This window comes from Artemia franciscana, chromosome 16 (assembly GCF_032884065.1).
Source record: "Artemia franciscana chromosome 16, ASM3288406v1, whole genome shotgun sequence".
Classification (NCBI taxonomy): domain Eukaryota; kingdom Metazoa; phylum Arthropoda; class Branchiopoda; order Anostraca; family Artemiidae; genus Artemia; species Artemia franciscana.
Genome location: NC_088878.1, coordinates 3277846 through 3300759, shown reverse-complemented (window position 1 = coordinate 3300759; position 22914 = coordinate 3277846). Strand labels below are relative to the sequence as shown.

The 22914-nt window shown below is 33.5% G+C and overlaps 1 long non-coding RNA gene across 1 annotated transcript in view; it reads right to left on the bottom strand.

Moving 5' to 3' along the window:
- LOC136036905 (uncharacterized) overlaps positions 1–9203 on the bottom strand; it is a 59874-nt gene extending 50671 nt beyond the window's left edge. Inside the window, exon 1 of the long non-coding RNA XR_010619823.1 lies at positions 8976–9203. This is a non-coding gene — a long non-coding RNA (uncharacterized LOC136036905). The remainder of the gene's footprint in view (positions 1–8975) is intronic.
- Positions 9204–22914: the final 13711 nt, after the last annotated feature.

Here is a 22914-nt window from a genome sequence, read left to right as displayed (position 1 = left end):
TTTGATTTTTATTGTTTGATAGTAACACCAATATTTACTATTTTTCGTTTTAATGGGTTCTGATCTACTAAGTTTGCGGCATAAGCGATATGAACAAGACCCATTTGATATTGACAAATATTTATTATCTAAGCTTGTGGCAGAGCAGTCTACTTTAAGTTTTTGGCCGGGTCGTTTTAGCACGTATATTCATGGACCTGTAGACATTAATAAAAGAATAAATGAGTGCCTTGTGTGCACGTGGAACTGCCACATTACGTCATCTTATCATGATATTGTTCAGTTTATGTATGAAAATGATTCTATTCAGTTGCTTGCTTTATGTGACACGCATTAGGGTAGGGATAGTCTTCTCTCGTTCTATAGTTTTCCAGGGTATTGTTTAGAATCAAAAAACCGTTCAAAAATGGGCAGAGGAGGCCTGGCGTTTCTAGTAAGGGACTCTCTACAGTATAAGGTCCGTGATGATCTTGAGGTTTGGCTAGAGGGTAAGTTTGAAAGTTTTTCTGTTGAAGTTAGATTTGAAGAAAAGAATTTTTTATTTTGTATTATTTATAGACCACCAAGTGCTATGTTTGATCGTTTTATATCTGGTTTTGATTATTTAATGCTGAATGTAAGAAATTCAGGTTTGGAATTTATGATAATGGGTGATTTTAATTATGATTTGAAAATACTAGCTGGTATGAATCTTGATTTTGTAAATTTCATGTCATCTCACGATCTATACCCTGTGGTCACAGTTCCAACAAGGATCACCCAGCATTCTGCGACCTTGATTGACAACATATTTGTTTCGTCACGTCAAGTAGCAACTACATGCGCAGACGTTATAGTTTCGCCTATCTCCGATGACCTGCCAGTCCTAGCTAGATTAGGACTTCACATAAAAAAACAAGTAGTGAAGCGTAATATACAGATCCGAGATCTGAAGCCAGCGAACGTTAAAATATTTTCAGAAGAGCTAGGTGCTGTAAATTGGGAGAATATATTTAGGGAGAATAACCCATCTTTGGCTTTTGAAAAGTTCAACACCACAGTGATAGGTATTTATGACTTGACATGCCCACTGAAAAGCATGAAAATAAGAAAAAAAGCAGCGAGAAAACCTTGGGTTGATGATGAGCTTTTGCGAATGATTGGTACAAGAAATGCTTTGTATACAGCACATATCAATGAACCAAATGAGTTAAGTTCTGCTCAGTTCAAGGATCAACGTAATCTATTTAACTCTACTAGACAAAAGAAAATGAGAAACTTTTATAGCGGAGAATTTAAGAAAAATGCATCAAACCCTAAAACCCCTTGGAAAATTATTAATGAAGTGATCAGAGGTAGTCCTGCTCCACAACAGTATAGCCTAAATGTTGGTGGCGAAATAGTCCGAGATCTTGACAAAGTATGTGATTTGTTTGCTTATCATTTCTCGAAGATTGGTGAAACTGTTCAGAGTGACGCAGCAGTGAACAACGATTTGCTGATAGAAGAATCAACTTTTGAAGACCAAAGAGGTCAAGATTATGAAATGAAATTAGAACCCTGCGATTCTGTAGAAATAGAAAAAGATTGTTTTCTTCAATAAAATCAAACAGTGCTGGGACCGATGGCCTCAACCTACGAACTCTAAAATCAGTGCTTCCGAATATTCTTCCAGTACTAGTATTTTTAATAAATCTGTCAATGGCAGAGGGTCAATTTCCCTGTTCGCTGAAAATGGCCAAAGTCATCCCACTTCCAAAGTCTGGGACTCTAAGTGACATTTCAAATTGGAGACCTATATCAATACTACCCATCATTTCAAAGCTATATGAAAAAATAGTGCACAAAAGATTATATGAGCATCTAACAAATTGCGGATTTCTGTCTGAAACTCAATTTGGATTTAGAAAAAGACATTCAACTGTGCATGCTGCTTTAAATTTAATTGATAAGGTAAACGGTGCACTGGAAAAAAATTATTTTTGCATGACAATTTTCATTGATTTTAAGAAAGCTTTTGATACTGTTGATTTTGGAATTTTGTTGGATAGATTGTCGAAGTTAAGAATTAGGAATAAGTGTTTGAGTTGGTTTGAGTCGTATTTGCGAGGTAGAAGTGTAAAAGTCGTAATAAATAATGAAGTTTCACAAGCTTACCCATTGAATTGCGGAGTGCCAGAAGGTTCTGTCCTAGGTCCTCTTTTATTCTTAATTTATGTAGATAGTATGAGATTTTTTGTCCCTGGTTACTTAAAGTCTTTTGCTGATGACACTGCTATAACTGTTATTGCCAAATCGTTGCCGGACTTGATAGACCGAGCAAACAGTGCTTTAAAGGGACTACATACGTTTGTTACACTCAGTAAACTTGCTGTCAATGCTTCAAAAACAAGTTACATGGTTTTTAGAAGGACTGGTGAGCCCCAAGATTTACCTTCAGATGTTAAGTACAATGGTGTTTCTTTAAAACAAGTCCAAGAAACGCGTTACCTCAGGTTTCTTCTTGACTTCAAACTGAGTTGGAAGGCACACAGTGACCTAGTTTCCTGCAAAGTGTCAAGGGGAGTTGGAATGCTGCGGCGTCTAAAAAATGTGCTTCCTTTGAAAGTTTTAATGTCACTATACCATACTTTAATAGCGTCGTATATAAATTATGGTTGTTTATTCTGGACTAGTAACTTTCAGTCTAATTACAGGAGAGTTCAAGTGCAACAGAATAAGGCAATTAGAATTCTAGGTAATTATGATCGTGGAAGCGCTAGCACTGTGTCTATAAATAAGAAGTTTGATATTTTGGATGTAGGAAAAATCAGAGACATGCAGATTGGTATTTTAGTATATCAGTGTCTACATAATTTAGGGCCTGATATTTTTAATGATTTTTTTAGCTTGGGTTCTTCCTATCATGATTATGACACGCGAAATTCAAATAATCTTGTTCATGAGATCCAGAATACTTCCCGGTCGGCTCATGCCATCAGATACATGGGACCGTCTGTCTGGAATCCATTCCCACAGCAAGTTAAGGAATCAGAAAGTCTGCCTGAGCTGAAACGACGCCTCAAGGCCCATATTCTGAACAATTAGTAATGTTGAGTATTTTAGATTGAGAGAAGGGTTCTCCCCCCATTTTGTTAAATTGACCATTTGTTTTTGTTTTGTTTTCTTTTTTTGTGTTTTTTTTTCTTTTTTTTGTAGTTTATTTATCTTATTTATTTTTCTTTTTGATGTAAGTGAAATATTTTAAAGAAATGGATCGTATTTGATGTCAGCTATGCTTACAGGCCATTGCGGCCTATTTTTTTTTAGCTGATGAATGAAAGTTTATTGTATTGTTTTTTGAATAAAATTACATACCTACCTAAATCTACGTTCAATGTTTCCTATTACAGAAAACCTAGAGTGACACAAAACCTAGTTTCCGGTGAGAAAATCAGTATCAGAGACGGGTAGAAAACAAACTTGGAAAACCTATTCCCTAAATTCAGTTTTCGATTTCTCACGCTCCAAAAAAATAAGTTTGTTGTTCTTTTTTACTACTTTTAGATACTATTTAATTTTAGGTTTTATAGATTATTGTAGATTTTATTTTTGTTCTTAGCATTGAAGAAGCCTTGTTTGTACAGGCGGGATATCTGCGCCATTTTAGTTTGTCTTTTTCTTCTACTAGCCGTATTCCCCTTTGTTTCTTCATCTTGATAAATTTGATAGAAACCTTTGAAACATCTTTTTTTTTATGGTTGACCAGTTTGGCTTCGTTATAGGAACCTTTGTTATTGGAACGAAATTAGTTGGGGGGGAATACCACTCGATTCCCCATTCAATCCTCTTTCCAAAAAGAAAACTAATGCCGTCACATTTATCCTAAGCTACGTACAAAAATGTGTTGTTTTTCTTCGGAAAGAGAGGGGGCTTTATTTGGCATTATGAACGAACTATTAATAGGGACGAAGCAAGCAAAATAATACAATTCCACAAAATTAGCATGCGTCTAAGTAAGTTTTTAGCGGTTGACCACTTCTAAAGGAAACATGTTGATTAAATAAAGTGGTATTATTACATTCCTTAATTTATTCTGCATTACATAACCCCCCCCCCCGTATAATGCCAGATATAGCCCCAGGCAGGACCAAATTGAATAAGAGCCGGGCCTGGTTGGATATTTTGGTGAGGCCCTCTCAATATATTAGATAAAATATCTTTCAATAGAAGTTTACGTAGGTAAAGCAGTTCACTTCTGTACTGCAAAATATATCAAACAGTTCGTGGTAACGAAGTGTCGTAAGCAACCAATAGTTACATAAAAAGAATCACATTTTAATACTGATTTTAAATATATAAGTTTCATCAAGATTAGTTATACCAATCAAAAGTTAAGAGCCTGAGAAAATTTGCCGCATTTTGGAAAATAGGGGGAAACACCCTCTAAAAGTCATACAATCTTAACAATCATACCATCAGATTCAGCGTATCAGAGAACCTATTTGTAGAAGTTTCAAGCTCCTATCTACAAAAATGTGGAATTTCGCATTTTTTGCCAAAAGACAGATGACGGATGCGTGTTTATTTGTTTTTTTGTTTGTTTTTTTTCCCTAGGGGTGATCGTATCGACTGAGTGGTCCTACAATGTCGCAAGAGGGCTCATTATAACGAAAAATAAAAGTTCTAGTGCCATTTTTAAGTGACCAAAAAATTGGAGGGCACTTAGGCCCCCTCCCACGCTCATTTTTTCCAAAGATTCACCGGATCAAAATTCTGAGATTAACAAAAATCATACCATCAGATTCAGCGTATGAGAGAACCCTATTGTAGAAGTTTCAAGCTCCTATATACAAAAATGTGGAATTTTGTATTTTTTGCCAGCAGGCAGATCACGGATGCGTGTTTATTTGTTTTTTTGTTTATTTTATTCCCAGGGGTGGTTGTATCGACCCAGTAAACTTTGACCTGTGTTTACATATAGTAATGGTTACTGGGAAGTATGCAGACATTTTCAGGGGAATTTTTGGGTTTAGGGGGAGAGTTGAGGGGGGGTTGCGTGGGAAGATATTTCCACGGAGGAACTTCTCATGGGGGAAGAAAATTTAAATGAAGGGGGCGCAGGATTTTCTAGCATTATTTGAAAAAAAACAAGGAAAAAATAAACATGAAAAATTTTTTTCTACTGAAAGTAAGGAGCAGCATTAAAACTTAAAATGAACAAAAATTATAAGGCACATGAGGGGTTTACCTTCTCGTTGTACCTCAATCTTTACGCTAAAGTATTTTTAGTAATTTCAACTATTTATTCTACGGCCTTTGGGATTCATAGGTCATTCTTAAGGAATTGGGACAAAACTTAAGCTGTAGTGTAAAGAGCGAGGTATTGACGAGGATAGAACCCCTTCATGTATGCAATAAAAACATACGAATATAGAAATTCGTTACATAAGTTAATTCGCAAGTTAAGAATATTTTTTACCAATGAAACTGTTTGTAAAAAATTAAAAGTTTTAGTTGCCTTCTTAAGTAGTCGAAAAACTGGAGGGTAACTAGGCCTCCTCCCTTGCTCCTTTTTTCTCACAATCTTCCGATTAATTGCAATTAATTAATATGCAAATTTCTATTTAATTATTTATGTGTGGAGAGCCAAGATCAAAACATTCATTAATTCAGAAACGTCCAGAAATTAAACAAAAAAAACTAGTTTTTTTTTAATGAAAGTAAGGAGCAACATTAAAACTTAAAACAAACAGAAATTACTCCGTATATGAGAAGGGCTTTGCCTCGTCAACGCCCCACTCTTTACGCTAAAGTTTCTTACTGTTTTAAAAAGTAGAGTTAAGAGAAAGAGTCAAACTTTAGCGTAAAGAGCGGGGCGTTGAGGAGGAAAAGGCCTTTTCATATACGGAGTAATTTCTGTTTGTTTTAAGTTTTAATGTTACTCCTTACTTTCATTTAAAAAAACTAGTTTTTTTTATTTAATCTAATATAAGACTATCTCGGTTACATTAAAAACAAATACGTGAACTTCTAGGGATATCAACTTTCTATGTTATGAAGTATAGACCTATATTATATAATAAAAGAACACATTAATATATTTTTTCAGACAATGCAAACTTCAAAGAAATATATTTTCAATTATTTGAATAACTTATAATTTGTCGCGATACTTAGGCCTATGTATTATAGAAAAACACTCGGGAAGTGAAATGTGGTTAATGCTAATGAAATATATCTAAGTAAGATAAAAATATATTAGTTTAGAAGCATATTTGGACTATATATTTCAACGTTAGGGGAGGGTGGGGGTAAATAATAGTATGTATTAAATACGTAACCTAAACAAACCTATTCTAGCCTAACGACAATACCAACTAAATATTTAATTAAAACATAGCTATCAATGGTCAGACACTATCTTCTATCACTATACATTGCAAAATAACTTTATTTAGTAAGGAGCGACCCGGCTCAATAGGAAACGAAACTCTAAAAAAACGGAATTTTTTATACTAATAGATACATCAAAAGAATTTGATTTTTATGATAATTTTAAATATATAAGTTTAATCAAATTTAGTCTTACCCATCAAAAGTTACGAGCCTGGGAAAGTTTGCCTTGTTTTCAAAAATAGGGAAAAAACACCCCCTAAGAGTCATAGAATCTTAATGAAAATCACACCATCGCATTCAGCGTATCAGAGAATCATATTGTAGAAGTTCCACGCTCCTATCTACAAAAATGTGGAATTTCGTTTTTTTTGCCAGAAGACCGATCACGGTTGCGTGTTTATTTGTTTTTTTTTCAAAGGTGATCGTATCGACGCAGTGGTGCTAGAATGTCGCGAGAGGGCTCATTCTAACGAAAATTAAAAGTTCTAGTGCCCTTTTTAAGTGACCAAAGAAATTGAGTGGCACCTAGGCCCCCTCCCAGGTTCATTTTTTTCCAAACTCAACGGATCAAAATTTTTAGATAGTCATTTTGTTCAGCATAGTCAAAAAACCTAATAACGATGTCTTTGAGGACAACTTACGGTCAATGTTGGTATTACCGGAACAATTGTTTGGGGTCATGAAACTATTGTTAATAAATGCATTTTGACTTTTGGAATATCTTTTCTCTCTTGCAAAACTACTGCAAACCTACCTTTACGGAGTTATTATATATTTGTACACTAGGAGGGGGGGTACAGCATAGCATATATTAAATACAGCAATGGTTAGTTTACTTACTTAATATATGCTATGCTTTACCCCCACCCCACCCCTTAATATGCAAAAATATAGCCCAAATTTGTTTCTAAACTATTACAGATTCGCGATTTCAAATATTCGATCAACAAAAATGGAAATGATTGGAATTCTATATGTATAAATACAAAAATATTTGGGCCGGAATAACTCCATAACGGTGAGTTTGCGGTAGTTTTTCAAGTGAGAAAAGATGTTCAAAAAGTTAAAATGCGTCTATTAACAATAGTTTCATGACCCCAAACTATTGTTCCGGTAATACCAACATTGACCCGACTTACTCCCTCACTGTCCAAGGGGGATAGGCTGCTAGTTACAAAATTTGACCAGTGTTTAGGTATAGTAATGGTTATTGGGAAGTGTACAGACGTTTTCAGGGGGATTTTTTGGGGTTGGGAGGGGAGATGAGGGGAGGTGATTACGTGGGGGGATTTTTCTATGGAGGAATTTGTCATGGGAGAAGGTAATTTCAATGAAGGGAGCGCAGGATATTCTAGCACTACTTAACACACAAAAAATTAAAAAATAAATATGGAAAAGTTTTTTCAACTAAAAGTAAGCAGCAGCATTAAAACTTAATATGACCAGATATTATTACACTTATGTGGGGCTCATCTCCTCCTAAATACCTCGTTCTTTACGCTAAAGTATTTTTAGTAATTTCAACTATTTATTCTACGGCCTTTGTGATTCAGGGGTCATTCTTACAGAATTGGGACGAAATTTAAGCTTTAATGTAAAGAGCGAGGTATTAATTAGGGGTTAAAGCCCCTCATATACATAATAAAAACATACAATTATAGAAGTTCGTTACGTAACTTAATTCGTAATTTACGTATATTTTCTACTAATAATAACGTTCGTATAAAATTAAAAGTTCTAGTTGCCTTTTTAAGTAACCAAAAGATTGGAGGGCAGCTAGGCCTCCTCCCCCACCCCCTTTTTCTCAAAATATTTCGATCAAAACTAAGAGAAAGCCATTTAGCCAAAAAAAAAAAAAAATATGCAAATTTCGTTTTAATTATTCATGTGCGGACAGCCAAAATAAAAAAATGCGTTAATTCAAAAACGTTCAGAAATTAACTGAAAAAAAAACAAGTTTTTTTTACTGAAAGTAAGGAGCGACATTAAAACTCAAAACGAACAGAAATTACTCCCTATATTAAAGGGGATTTTCCCTCCCCTAACGCCCCACTTTTTACGCTAAAGTTTTTACTGTTTTAAGAAGTAAAGTTGAGAGAAAGATTCAATTTTTAGCGTAAAGAGCGGAGCGTTAGGGGAGGGGAAAGCCCCTTTAATATACGGAGTAGCCTAATTTCCGTTCGTATTGAGTTTTAATGTTGCTCCGTACTTTCAATTAAAAACTTGTTTTTTTTTAGTTAATTTCTATTCAAAAACTCTATTGCTATCACAGGCAGACAGTTAATCGACAAGCTCTTTCTACAATTATTCTGGCTGTATTATGAAGCAAAAATTGCTTTCTAACATGATACCTTCTCAAAAGCCACAATTCTAGGCTTTTTTTTATTCATATCTTTTTATTCCTTGTCTACAAAAATTTCGACAAAAAATGCCCTATGATTTACCTTGAAGATTTTTGAGACTTAGCCTACACAATATTTGTATATCACTCTTCCCATCTTGAGCACCCGAAACTAAATTTTAACAGGCCGAATTTACATAAACTACAATCAGTCTATAACAAAACTTTAAAATATGCCTACGCGTAAAAGGAAATGAACATTTCCCGTTGCTTTCACCTTAATGAAATTCACAACAATGCTTCAATTGTTTAATTTGCATAAGCAAACTATTATCTAAATTTAAAAATGGAAGTATTTATCCAATCCTCCTCTAGTAGCAGTGACTCACAAGCTTGCGCAAGCAGAACTAATCGAAATTAATTCATTTTGATGAAGGAGCGAAGAGGACGCGTGTACCACACAGGTGCAGCCAAGAGCAGTTTTTGCTCCATCAATTTCTGTTTGTTTTTTGTTGATTCTAGCGAAGGATATAACTCAAACAGACCCGGATCAAATATATGAAATATATTCATACATTATATATATATATATATATATATATATATATATATATATATATATATATATATATATATATATCAAATTTCAAATTATGAATACATAAATAAATATCATTCAGCAATGCGAACTTAAAATAAAGATATTTTTACTTATTTGAATAATTTATAATTTTTCTATTATTGTCAAAAGCAATTTTCTTTATATTTCGAACAATGTTTTTGTTCATTTTGATGGTAACACGAGGCCCTTTCAAATTTAGAGCCTGATTGGGCCCAACCGCCCTTTATCCGGCCCTGTTACTCAAAAGGACAGGAAATTATTCTGGCATATTTTTTTGGACCCATCCATCCTTTCAGAATCTATAGATTTTCCAATTTCACTTGAAATATTCATTACTATTGATATTATTAACTAAAAGATAACAATAATAAAACAGAATAGAGAAGGATTTTAAATTTTAAATGAGCATTAAAAAGAAATCACATAATGCCAAATTTAGGCATGAAACGAGCATAAATTGCTATAAAGGAATTAATGAAACCCAAAACAAAGAGAAATTAAAATGAATAATCAAACACAAAGATAACAGATGCTGTTAAGGATGAACAGACGTGTCATAACACGAACAAAGATTAAAATGAATAATATAAAGTATACCACTACTACTACTAACACCTCGCTGCTGCAACAAGCCGCCTAAGGTCAACACAACTACGCAAGCTCTTCCTCCATCCCAATCTATTCAACGCCTCCCTCTTTACACCCTTCAAGGAAGTTTTCATTTCTCAAAATGTTTCCTTGCGCCTCCCTCGTACCGCAACAAAGGACGACGCACAGATATTACAAAATTTTTTAATTCTGTAAAAATGAGCTTCACTTGCACTTTATAGAAAACATACAAATATTTTTAAACAGTCTCTCTCTTTTATCGTTGTAGTATTAAAGAAACTGGTATCTCCAGGAACCAGTTTCATTATGTTTTAAACATTCAATCAGGTTTCATTAACCTGATGTGCACTTGAAAAATCGTTGGTGAATGAATCAAAATTTGTTAATATGCATTTTTGTTAGTCTTCACGAGTCAGAAGCAAATTTGGAAGGAGGAGGGGGTTAAAACCCGTGAACGCCCCACCCCCTTCCTGGGTACGACCTTGATCCTCAGACTAAAACTGTCCTTGGACTTTAGGGTTCACATTGCTAGGACTTGCGTTTTTTTTTTGCTGTATTGCAATAAAAATTCATCATTTTCAGCTACGTGTTGAGCTACGTACCAAGCAAAATTTTTTGCCCTGAAATGAAATCTTCATATAGTAATTCACTAAAAAAAAAGAAAGCAAGAAAACTTCAGATCTTTATTTCTGTCTCTAACATATGAAATTTTCAAATTATGACAGTTTTTTAGGGAAATTATAAAATGAACATTTGGGTTACGAAATGATCTCGAAACTTACTTGACAGTCTTCTTTTTTTGCAATAACGCCAAATAACTCTTATTTTCATTTTCCCCCCAGCTTTTTAATAAAACCCGTTCCTTTTTTTTCTCAGTCAACTGACCTGGAGTGAGGCCTGAATAATGTTTATGTAATTTTGTTGGCTTTTTATTATTCTGTTGTTTGTTTTTTTTTTTTTGGGGGGGGGGGTAGAAGGAGTCATATATTCGGTGAATATAATTCGGTGACCCTGTTTCTACTTGAAAATCATTAAATAAGCCAAAATGTACGCAGAAACTTAAAAAGTTGAACTGCACCCTAGTCAAACGGAACAATACACTTGGGGTAAGAGCTGAATCGACAACGACTTTTTATAGCCAGTAGTTAAGGACTCAGAGCCCATTGGTACTTATATATTATACCGCCAGCAACTAAGCTTTACGTAGTGTGAAACTCGAGAACAAACCGGTTTTATCTGTGTGTATTAAAAAAACAATTATGTTACGCTCACGGGAAAACAAGTGGCGGGTGACATAATACATTGGAATTATATAAGTTGGTCTATATATTTGCATATTAGGGGAGGGGGAGGGTAGGCTAAGTTACCCCAATCCATTCCTCTAATGTGCAAATATATAGCCCAAATTCTTTTCTAAATTATTATATTTTCATCACATTTTGGTATTTTTCATAAGGACTAACCTAACTTCACTTCTCGAGTGTTAGTGGTATAATATATAAGTACCAGCCCATTTATGTGCCACGCATTATGTATGGGTTTGCTGAGCTCTCGGACCCTCACCTTGTCTGGCTCTCTTTTACCAGATAGTTGGCCCCATTTGTTGGATTTTTGACAAATAATCCGATTTAATAGCACGTAATAAATTATTATAACAAATTCACCAAGGACTCCTTTTCAGTGAAAGGCATCCAACAACCCATGAGACGCGAGCACCACCAGGAAATTCCCCAAGGGTGGACGGTGAATCCTTTATTTTCACCAAGATTCGAATGGTTATATTTTATTTTCATTGTTTTACCGAGGTATCATTGCCCCCTTCCCTCCTATTGATATTCGCGCCACGAGTTTCTCTATTCAAATTAGAAAAAGAAAATAATAAAAAAAAACCCTCTTCCCTCCGATTGATATCTGTACCATGAGTTTCTCTATTCAATTTAAGTTAATCTATTCTAAGTTAATTAGGGAATGTTTTTCTACACTTCACAGTGTAACTATCGGAAAATATTTCGTGAGTATTTACGCCCGATAGTAAATATGTTCCTATTTGTTTTACCTATATTTCCCCACTGTGTTGTACAATCCTCCAAATTTCATTTCAACTGTTCTGTTTATTCAGCTACTGAAAGCATAGTCACAATATTTGGCAACCAAAAGACATTTGGCAACATTGGCATTTGGCAACCTTCGCATAAAAGACATTTGTGGCCATATCCATAAGTCATGAAAACAGCACCAACTAATGAAGGTACAAAACCTATAATTAAAGAAGGCATCTTTTAAGAATTTGGGTGAAAAATATGCGGCTATTGTCTATGAACAGCTGCCGAAAGACAACTATCATCATATACCTGAGGGATATTTCCATTTTAAGTAGTTTAAAGAAATTGCTTAGGTCTTTATTAAAAGAGCTTCCTGTCTTAATGAAACAAAAGAAATCAATAATATAAAATGTTTCAGTAATAAAACCTTTATTAATGGGTTAGATGCATTTATAACATTTCTACTATAAGTTAAGCTTGTGCAAGTTTATAAATAAGACATTTTATGTATAATATTTGTATAAAGTAATAAAATTTAATTCATATATAAAATTGTATTAAGTAAATATACAGAGCAACGAAAGTAGAAATGAAAAAATTAAAATTATACAAAATATTTCATTTCAAATATTTCAACAAGTTTAGCCCATGCTATATTTATACTGTACAAGGAAAGCAGGGCGACTTTTGTCTACGAGGCGAGGAGACAACTTGACTCAGTAACTGGTTAAAAAAAAAAAAAAAAAATTCACCTGAAAGTAAGGAGCAACACTAAAACTTAAAACAAACAGAAGTTATTGCGTATATGAGAGGGGTTGCCCTCTCAAGTTAAAAGGATGATATTTGGTGATCTGCCATCTGAGGAGTAGGCTCTTGCCATTTTAACCTTTCTTTCATTTTTATCCACGTTTCAAAATCATGCTTGACCATTTTTATCTTGGTAGCTCCCAACATCTTAATTTGTAGATTTAATTTATAGATTTGTCTTCCAATTCGTCCAAACTCTTTTATACCGCAAAAAAACTAGGCTACTTTTGAATTTTAACATCTTCACTGTATCCAACATCTTCACCTTTACTAAAAATACAATATAGGTAAGTGAAGCTACCCACTGATCGATCTTATTGTTACCCAGCATCACCTCTCCACCTTCAATTACCCGGAGTATAAGCAACTTAGTCTTTTTCGGATAATTTTCAAGCATTTTTTTGGGCCAAAACCTAAAAAAAAATCATTCATTTTCCTAACTTTTCAACTAAGATGCTCAAACTCATTTCATTGCCATAATTTAAGTCTAGGACAGGCATACTTTCTCATTTGATTCCATCCTCTCCCATAATATTTGCCTTGTTCCTTAGGACAAAGTACATCAAATAATCTCCGTAAATGGGGATAGAACGCAACTACTTAACTCCTGATTCATAACGAAACTGCTACTAATCTCATTTCCCACCTTAACATGTCTGAGTTACTACATTGTACTATTATTTTTATGATTTTTTTTTAATTTTCACAATAGGGACCATTGCACAATCGACGAGTACCCTCCATTTTTATTGATTAATCAAAGATGGCATTTCTTTTCATTTAGACCAACTCCTACATACAATTTGTCACATAACCTACCTGTATATTAGTAAGACAAGAGAAAAAATACTATGTGTGTGTAACTCAATCCCCATTCAATTCAACCCACATTTAACTCAACCCCAGTTTGAGTTGACCCTGATTCAAAGTAGCCTAGGAGTAAGTTTTTAACTTATCACTCATTCAAATTAGCCTAGGTTTAAGTTCAAGCTACTGCTAAATCAGAAGCTGGAAATTGGCTTCTCGCTTCACTCCCAGCTTCCACCTTGTATTGCCTCTTTAAAAGGTCGCGGTAGTCCATTTACAGTAGATATTGAAGTTGCCTCTTCAAAAAGAACTAAATGTTCAGGATTTTCGAAGATATGGAGGGCGAAAGGAGAATCAAAGTTGTAAGTTTTATTTTCAAATTTTACATTGCTAGGACCCATCAACAACTGGGGGAACGATTGCATGAACACAGAAGTTCATCAGATATATCCCTGAAATTTGAAAATAAAAATGGCATTGTTTTGTTTTTTGATGACCAGTGAGGACGACTTGGCGGACATCCTTGTCGAAATATTTGCTTGTTTTTCGTCTTCATATTTTGCTACTGACTGACAAAATGACTCATTACTTCAATTAAATAAAAAAAACAACAATTTTTTAACTGAAAGTAAGGAGCGACATTAAAACTTAAAACGAACAGAAATTATTCCCTAAATGAAAGGGGATGTTCTCTCCTGAACGCCCCGCTCTTTAATCTAAAGTTTTTTTTATCGTTTTAACAAGTAGAGTTGTGAAAAAGAATACAACTTTATCGTAAAGAAAGGCACGTTGAGGAGGGAACAGCCCCTTTCATATACAGAATATTCTTATACAGGAACTGTTTGATTATCGATTAATACCTGTTTTTATTACTGCCTTACGCTTTATTACAGCCAGAAGTTGTGACTTGAAAAGGCCCTACAACTTTAGAAAAGTAATCGTCGTTATATGTGCTTTTAGATTAGATGATTTTATGCATGTTTTTTACAGCCATACGTTGTGATTAAAGGGCCTACATAGCTATAGGAATGTAACTCCTCATTGTATGAGTCCTTAAATGTGCTTGAAGGTAAGATGGTTTCTACCGCATATCACATTGGGCCCCGCGTTACCATCAAAATGAACATTTTCTTTTAATTTTACAGCAAATTGTTTTTGACGGTAGGGGATAAATTACGAATTATTCAAATAATTAAAAATTTATTTATTTTGAGTTTGCATGGCTGTATAAGATATTTTAATGTGTTTATTATTATTCAATACATACTCTACGATATACAGAACTGATACTCGTAAAAGTTAATGTCAAATCTATTGAATTTAATCAGGATAATCCTATATAAGAGGGATTTTGCACTACGTCCGTGAACTAATTTACGTACGTAAACTACAATGCAGATATGTCTTATTAAGGGCCCACACATATTTAATCATGCATGTTCAAAGGAAAGCTACATTTTCTTAAGTTGTTTGGTGCCATAGGTATTTGACTAATTTTTTGCTTTGAACTTTTTTCTGGTTTTAAAGATATATTATACATGGTTTAATATGTCTTCACTTAACCAATTCAAATAAACGGGTTTGAAACCTATTGTCCTTGGTACACTAAGTTAAAAACTAATATCTTATTTTTGGCTTATTTTTGTTTAGGATTTTTTCTAGTTTTAAAGATATTTTATGGTGCTGTTTTCACTTAGCCAAATCAAATAAACATGTTTGAGTTGTGCTGTCCTTGGTACTCTAAGTTCAAAACAAATATCTTGTTTTTGGCTATTTTTTTGTTTTGGATTTTTTCTAATTTTAAAGATATTTTATGGTGCTGTTTTCACTTAGCCAAATCAAATAAACATGTTTGAGTTGTGCTGTCCCTGGTACTCTAGGTTCAAAACTACTATTTTGTTTTTGGCTATTTTTTGTTTTTGAATTTTTCTAGTTTTATATATATATATATATTATGGCATCTTCACTTAGCCAATTTAATAAGCAGGGTTCATTTGCACTGTTCTTGATACTTAAATTTCAAAAATGGCATTCTGTTTTTGTTAATTTCAGTATGTCTCAGCCTGACATGTTTCCAAAAGTGTAAGTCCGTATAAGCTTTTTTCAGTATTTTTTTTTTAGAGCTAAGACCCCCTGAAACTGCTAATTACTAGGAATATTCACATGAAAATAATAAAAATTACAGCTAATGTAAAATTATAATTAACAGAAATGGATTTACATATTTACAAACGACACCGAATAAAAATCACTACAAGCACTATAAATATAAGTAGTAATTCATTGCCACAAAAATATTATGACATTTACCGAATGAGCTACATCTAAGTCATAAAAAAGTACATACAAATATAAAAGCTTAAAAACAACATTTTTTGGCTTAGATTCTACCAAATTTTGGGCAAAAATGCAGCTCGGTAATTTATTGTCCTAAAATCGTCATATTAAGCAAAAAGATCCACATTCGTTTTGATTTGGCATACAATTTATTAGATTTTTTATCTTCCTTTTTTATGGATATACTGAATCTGTAATGCGCACTGCTTCTGTTTTTAAAATTTCAAACCCTAAAATTTATGTAAAAACCAAGTGGTTCGAAGGAAAAAACTACAAAAAGACATCAGAATAGTTCCTTAAGATGATGAGCAAATCCTAATTGCATTAGATAATTTATTGTTCAGTTTTGATATCAAAAGATCCCTTTACAAGTTTGGTGGAAGCCATGACATTTTTGCAATACTTATTATAAAACCTTTCTACCAGATGGCTTATACCATCAGAAAATTATTACGTATCGGAAACTTGACTAAGAGAATCTATGCCTTAACTTCCTGTTTATTTATATTTTTTTTTTTTTGAAACAGTAGAATTTTTCTTTCAATAGAAACGACATTCAATAATAATAATAATAATAATAAAAGAAAAAAAAAGTAGATTAAGTTTTGCGCAAAAAATGTCATAAAATTGTAAAAAGTCAAAGATGTCTTTTTTAATCTTGGGGAATTTCGAATGCTATTTATTATTATGTAATTTAGGAATAGAAGACACCTATATTATCGGCCTATGACACCTATACACCTAAATATATTGGGTATGTAATTCTCATAAAAGTAATATTGAAGAAGTCCCCAGAAGATGTAAAGGTATAAACTGAACAAAATAAAGTAAGCAACAAAGTAAAAAATGAAATAAAAAGACAATTAAAAATAAAACAAAGAATAAAATAAGGTAAAAAGGCGGTAAACTGAATTAATTAGTTTATTGTTACACGCCACTGGTATAGACAATAGGCAATGGCATTGTAGGTTAATTTATTCTCTAATTTTATTTTAAAAGTTTCGATGCAATTTGCTATTTTTTGGAAAATTTTAGTGTCTGTGTGCTCATTCATTTTATATCTGTGGAAATATGAAGTTCTAAGGATCTTAAATTGTCCTTTTAACGGAACAACAAAAAAAAATTAAAAGTATTCCCTCGATGCAGGGATTCCTCCATATTTTATACATTCTTGTAAATGTAAAGATATTTTTATATAATATGCTTTTCTGCAGTTTAAGTTTAATCAATATTTTTTATGACGGATTATTGAGGGAGTTGATCTCTTTCCTTTGTTTTAGATTATATTTCGCACAAGATGGCAACAAGTCATACAGCCAAAATACTAATAATGACAATAAAAACAGCCTTGGCTGAATTTTTATGAGGTAATGAAGCTAAGACACTATCAAAAATTTTTCCACTTTTTCTGGATTTAGTCCGATCAATATTTTATCGACGAATTTTTGAGTGAGTTAATTTCTTTCCTTTGTCTTACAAAAACTATGATGGTTATAAGTCAATCTTGGCTGAATCTTTGTGAGGTAATGAAGCTAAGACTATCATTTTTTTCATATTTTGACTATGATTAATATTTTATCGCTGAGTTTTTGAGCGAGTAAAATTTATTTTCTTTGTGTTACAGTAGGCCTATATGTCACTGTATACACAGTATTTCATAAACTGTATACAAAAAATTCCTCATTATCTTCTACGTTTATATATTATCAATGAGTGTGCTAATTTTGTTTAATAGTGTTAAAATTTGTCATGTTTTCTAAAACAATTTAATAGCATATTGCCTCAAATTTAATCTCCATGATTTATTTACTTTGTACTTGGGTAAAACCCTAATTGTAAATAAATAAACATGAACATTCGACAGGACCGAAAAAAAACTTTTGAAATTTTTTTGGTAAGGTTACTTATACCAAGGAATTTATACCAAGTTATTTATAATTATACCAAGAGTTTCAATCAAATTCTTCAGTTTTTGAAAAAAGCTCTAATATTTGCCAGAGTCTACATTTGAGTCACAAGTGTTTATTTGTTTGAAAAGGGTATAAAACACAAATTATAAGTTTATAAAATTGTCCTTTAGATATGACAAAAAAGGAAAAAAAAACAAAACACTTTGTGCAAGGACTCGTGGGAAAGTGATTGGTATGGTCACTTAGTTTGGGGAAGGTCTAAAATGTTTTCAAAAAAACAATTTTGCGCGATATAGTCTAAATTTTTGTCTGAAGTTGTTCCTTTATTTCATATGCGTGTAAACCGTATTTTGGCAACAAATATATTCTTTTAATGCATAAATTTTTTTCTATACAAGGGCCAATATTTGTAGTACATAATAATGTCCATTGTCCTTTCAATACGACCGAAAAATGAAATTATCAGGCAAAAATTAAAAACTTAAAAATACTAAAAATACTTGAGTACTCGCCACCCTAGACTGTATAGCAAGTTAAAACAAGATTGTCTTACGCAAAGGCAAAATTAAAACATAAAAGGAATAAAGATTATCACAAGCAGCAGAATTTCCTATCAACGAATCTGAATAATTAAGGCAGGTTCCTATCACAATAAGAAAAATGGCTGTCAGAAATCCCAGTCAATCACCAATGCGTATTAAGCCAAAAAAGCAATTCCCTGATGTGAAGTTGATCCGTCGTCCAAGCTGAAGGAGTCGAATGTAAATGACATCACCAGCCTGTAAGAGCATTCTTTAATTTTATAACGACATAAACACCACTTTTCAAACACAGAAAGGGCGAGCTAAATACATAAATTTTACGTCGAATGGTCTTTGTTAGTGCCGACACTTTTTTTCGCTTGAAAATTCATTTAGGCAATAATTACGCTTTACAAAAAGTCCCACTGGTGAATAGGTAACGTTCATATGGCAAAAAAATTCATCCTCAGTTCCCATTGATAGTTAAAGTTAGAATTAAAATGAAATGGTACAAGTAAATTTATACACCTCAGGAATAAAAGGTTGCAGAACCAGACATGACTGAAATTTCTTTGTCCGTTGCTAGAAGTTTTATTAATTAGATCCTAATTAATACAATATAAATAATTAAAACAAAATACAACTCAGGCCAACGGAAAAACTTTAGAAGTGGTTTTAATTTAAAAGAAAATGACGATTTTATAAGGTTTTTTAAAGGCCACGAATTTGTCTTTCGTTTTGAATAGATGTCGTACCGTCTATTCCTCTGTCACCAAAGAAAAAGCATCACCTTCGTAACTTCTCTATCTAATAAACAACAGGGGCCTATCCCTGTTGGGACTCTATTTGTTTCGTAATAATACCTTCCTGGAAAATGGTTTGAGCTCTAGGCCCATTTATTCGTTATTATTAAAAAAGATCGTTATGATAAGCAGTGAAGCAGGAGAAACAGGTACTAAACACGTTCTCAGCTTTAATTAAGGCTGAAGATTCATTTTTGGGAGTGATTTGTCATCCTTGAACGCTAGGTCAAAGTCTGCACCCACTGCCGAGTTTTCGTTCTTTTTAAACCTATGTTCATCATAAAATAATGGCAAGTCGAAATCTCTACCCAGGTATTGTGTTTTAAATTATACTTCATACTATTAGGCCAAAAATATAAATACAAACAACTATAATTAGCCAAAGTAAAAGTTTCCTAGTAGTATATAGCTTGGATGTGGAACCAAAAGGGTTTTTAAAGGGTGTTGACCTATGTCTTAAACTTTCTTTTACAAAGATTCTAGTAATTGCTATTCTAAGTTTCACAGAATATTATTTAAAAAATTTCAATTTCTGTACATTGTCACCTTTTGGGAGTACAGAAACGACGATTATACAGTGTTGGGTGATATTGGACATTGACATATCAAAAAAAAAAATACCCATCCACTGGTGAACGTACAGTAGTAAAGATTCAAAATTGTAAAAGTTTCCGCAAATGGCCGAAAAGGATAACGCATTTCACTAACTAAAGACATGCCACATTTCACATCCACAAAGATTCTAATATTAGCTATTCTAAGTTTCACAGAATATTCTTTAAAAAATTTCAATTTCTATAAATTGTCACCTTTTGAGAGTGCAGAAGCGACGATCATACATTGTTTAAAATTATTACAAAGTTTCCTGCGTGTATTCTGTTCAGGACTTCCACTTCTCATGTTTTCCCATGAGATCTCATGTTTTCGGAAGATTTCTCATGGGAAAAATTTTTCTCATGTTCTCATGTTTTTCTCATGTTTTTTCTCACATTTTTTTAGATATTCAGGTTTTTTTTCTCATGTTTACCTTCATTCAATATAATCTCCCGATTTCTGTTGATTTGAGCTGTGTCCAACTTGAAGTTTACGATCTTTCGCAATTTTCTGGCAAACTGCAAAATATGTCTTTATTGTCCGTAAAAGGGGAATTTCAATCCCGCGAACCTTAATTAATGACTTAGTCGGCAGCTTGTCCTGTGCTCATCACTGTTGTGTTCGAAAAAGGGTCGATTTGATTTGATTCTTAGTTCATAACTTCATCTGATCTGACCAGATCAGGTTCACTGGATACTTTGCGTAGAATAAGAACGTGGTTTACCTTACGCGAAACGTTTTTTTTTAGGGTAAATGCCAAGTTTACTGGAACTGGACAATTATACATGCCTGCACGTGTGAAACCCAAGAAATAGGCAACTGACCTCTTCTAAGGGGTTAGGCAACTTTTATACTTCTATTATCTGTTTCTTTACCAAAATAACATGTTTTAACTTGAAACCAGTTCTTAACCTGTTGCCAGTTCAAAAATTCTATAGTAAAAGTTCGAATACACTATTCTTACGGATCTTATAGACACTTAGAATTTGTCAGACTAATAGCCTAGTCAATATCAAAATAATGATTTCAATTGCCAGTAAAATCGGCTTCAAAATATAGGAGGATGGCTTTTAAGATGTAGGCCAAAGTAGGCCATACCAAATCTGTTTTCAAGGTGTCGATATAAATTTAAAGTGTTGTTTAAATTTTGAGTCACTGTGTTCAAAGTGTATTAAAAGTGTATTATTTTGCTTTTCAGTGTGTTATTTTGGTCTGTTTTGGGGAGACCAGAAATCTCGAAAAACGGTTAGAATGGAGGGATCGGTGCATCAAGGACCCGATCAAACTTACTTGTAAATAAAATTTTACTGGGTCCAATAGTCGTGGGGGAAGTGGAGGAAGGTGGAATCTGGAATATTGAGCCATGCATTAATTTGGAACAGGTGATCGGGGGTACAGCCCCCCTCATCTTTTTCCAGAATTCCCCGAAATTCCGGAAGCCTGCAAGGTCAAAAGCTTTTTTTCCTGATTATTTTGACATACTTTTGGACCGGTTCATATTCCTGATACAAGAAGAAGAATAAAATAAGACCTTCCAGACCGAAGAGCCTCTTATGTTCAAACTCAAAATGGAAACGGAAGGGTTGCTTCGTACTTTTGCTTCTTCTTTCATGTTATCCAATCAAATCAAAGGATCTGATATAATGTGTTTGGATGTAAGCACTGAAATTGGATACTTGCCAATTAAGGATATCTATATTGGCTTTAAGGCAGCTACAATTCTTCGAGAGTATGTCGAAGAAAGGAACCTCATATACGAGGATGCTAATGTTCAAACTCTTCTCAGAACAGCAAGGGAGTTCTACTAGGAGTTTATTAATCAAGTGCAGATTAGGTTTGATTTTTCAGCACCTATATTTAAGCACTTGGTCATGCTTGATCCATGTAAGGCTGCAAACATGGAACCACCTACGCTGCTACCGTTCTTCCACTTTTACAGCAGTCCAGACTGGGACAAGAAGAGAATAGAGAGTGGGTTGAGGAGCAGACAATAAAAACTCTCTGTCATCTGGATATTTAGGTGCATGTCTGCAATCTCAGAGTGGCTTCAAGAGGGTTGGACCTTCAATGGTAGATAATCCTCAATTGTGGAAAATGCCTATTATGAAACCTTAGTCCGATGATTTATCTTTTTTATGTTAATTGGAAATGGATATTAGCTGTGTTCCTTAGTAATGGGCAAACTAACTGATGATTCTCTTTTTTTTCCTATATTAGCTTTTTTTTATTCGCTGGTGACTTCTTTCACCCATTTTTGGGCTCATTAGTGGGAGGTTTTTCCTCATCGGTGTAGACTCCCCAAAACTTGTTCAGGAATCAGGTTCTAGTAAGAAGTAAGTGGGATAGGGTAATTAGGTGAGACCAAGAATCTCCCTTGTAGGTGCAACACCAAACCAGCACCAAACCCCAGTGGGTAAAAACCAGACACTATTAGGAGCGCAGAATACGTGCCTATTAGTTGAAAGCTGAGTTTAAATAGAAATGAGTGGTATAATGATCTGCTGCCAAATTTGGGCTTCGTTTGAACACTGAATTCAAAATATAAACAAAGAAAATTCTCATGCGAAATCTCATATTTTTCAAGTTTCAACGTTCTCATGTTTTTTGGCTATGGTAATATGTTTTTGATAATTTTGAAGTGGAAGCCCTGATTCTGTTAGTAATATTCAAACATTTATCCACCCGCCAGCTAGGCAAACAACAGTTTTAATTACTAATGTCACCTCTAAGATCGGATGATTACAATTTATTACGACAATAGAGTCAAATCCATGCCAAAATTACGACAACAATCTTTTTCATCTAATTGTTCGAATGCTGCCAATTTTTTTTTAAGGAGTGTGTCATCTCGGATTCTATAATGTGTCACAAAATGTGTAATATTTTTTTGCTACAAGTGGTATCATATTTAATTGTCAAATCTTTATTTGGAGTTTTGAATATATAATCTTTTCCAAATCAGTTCAAAAGGAGTAAACTTATCCTGTTATCTTGGGATCATAACCTTTTTGTGACGCCATGAAAGAAATAGAAACATTCGATTAATTTAATGTTATACACTATGAATTTGTGTCTGGGCAGCCAACGAGGCAAGTTTAGATTTATAAAAGTTTTGAGGATGATCAATTCAGACTGTAAATTGAAGATAGACTTTTCATATGACG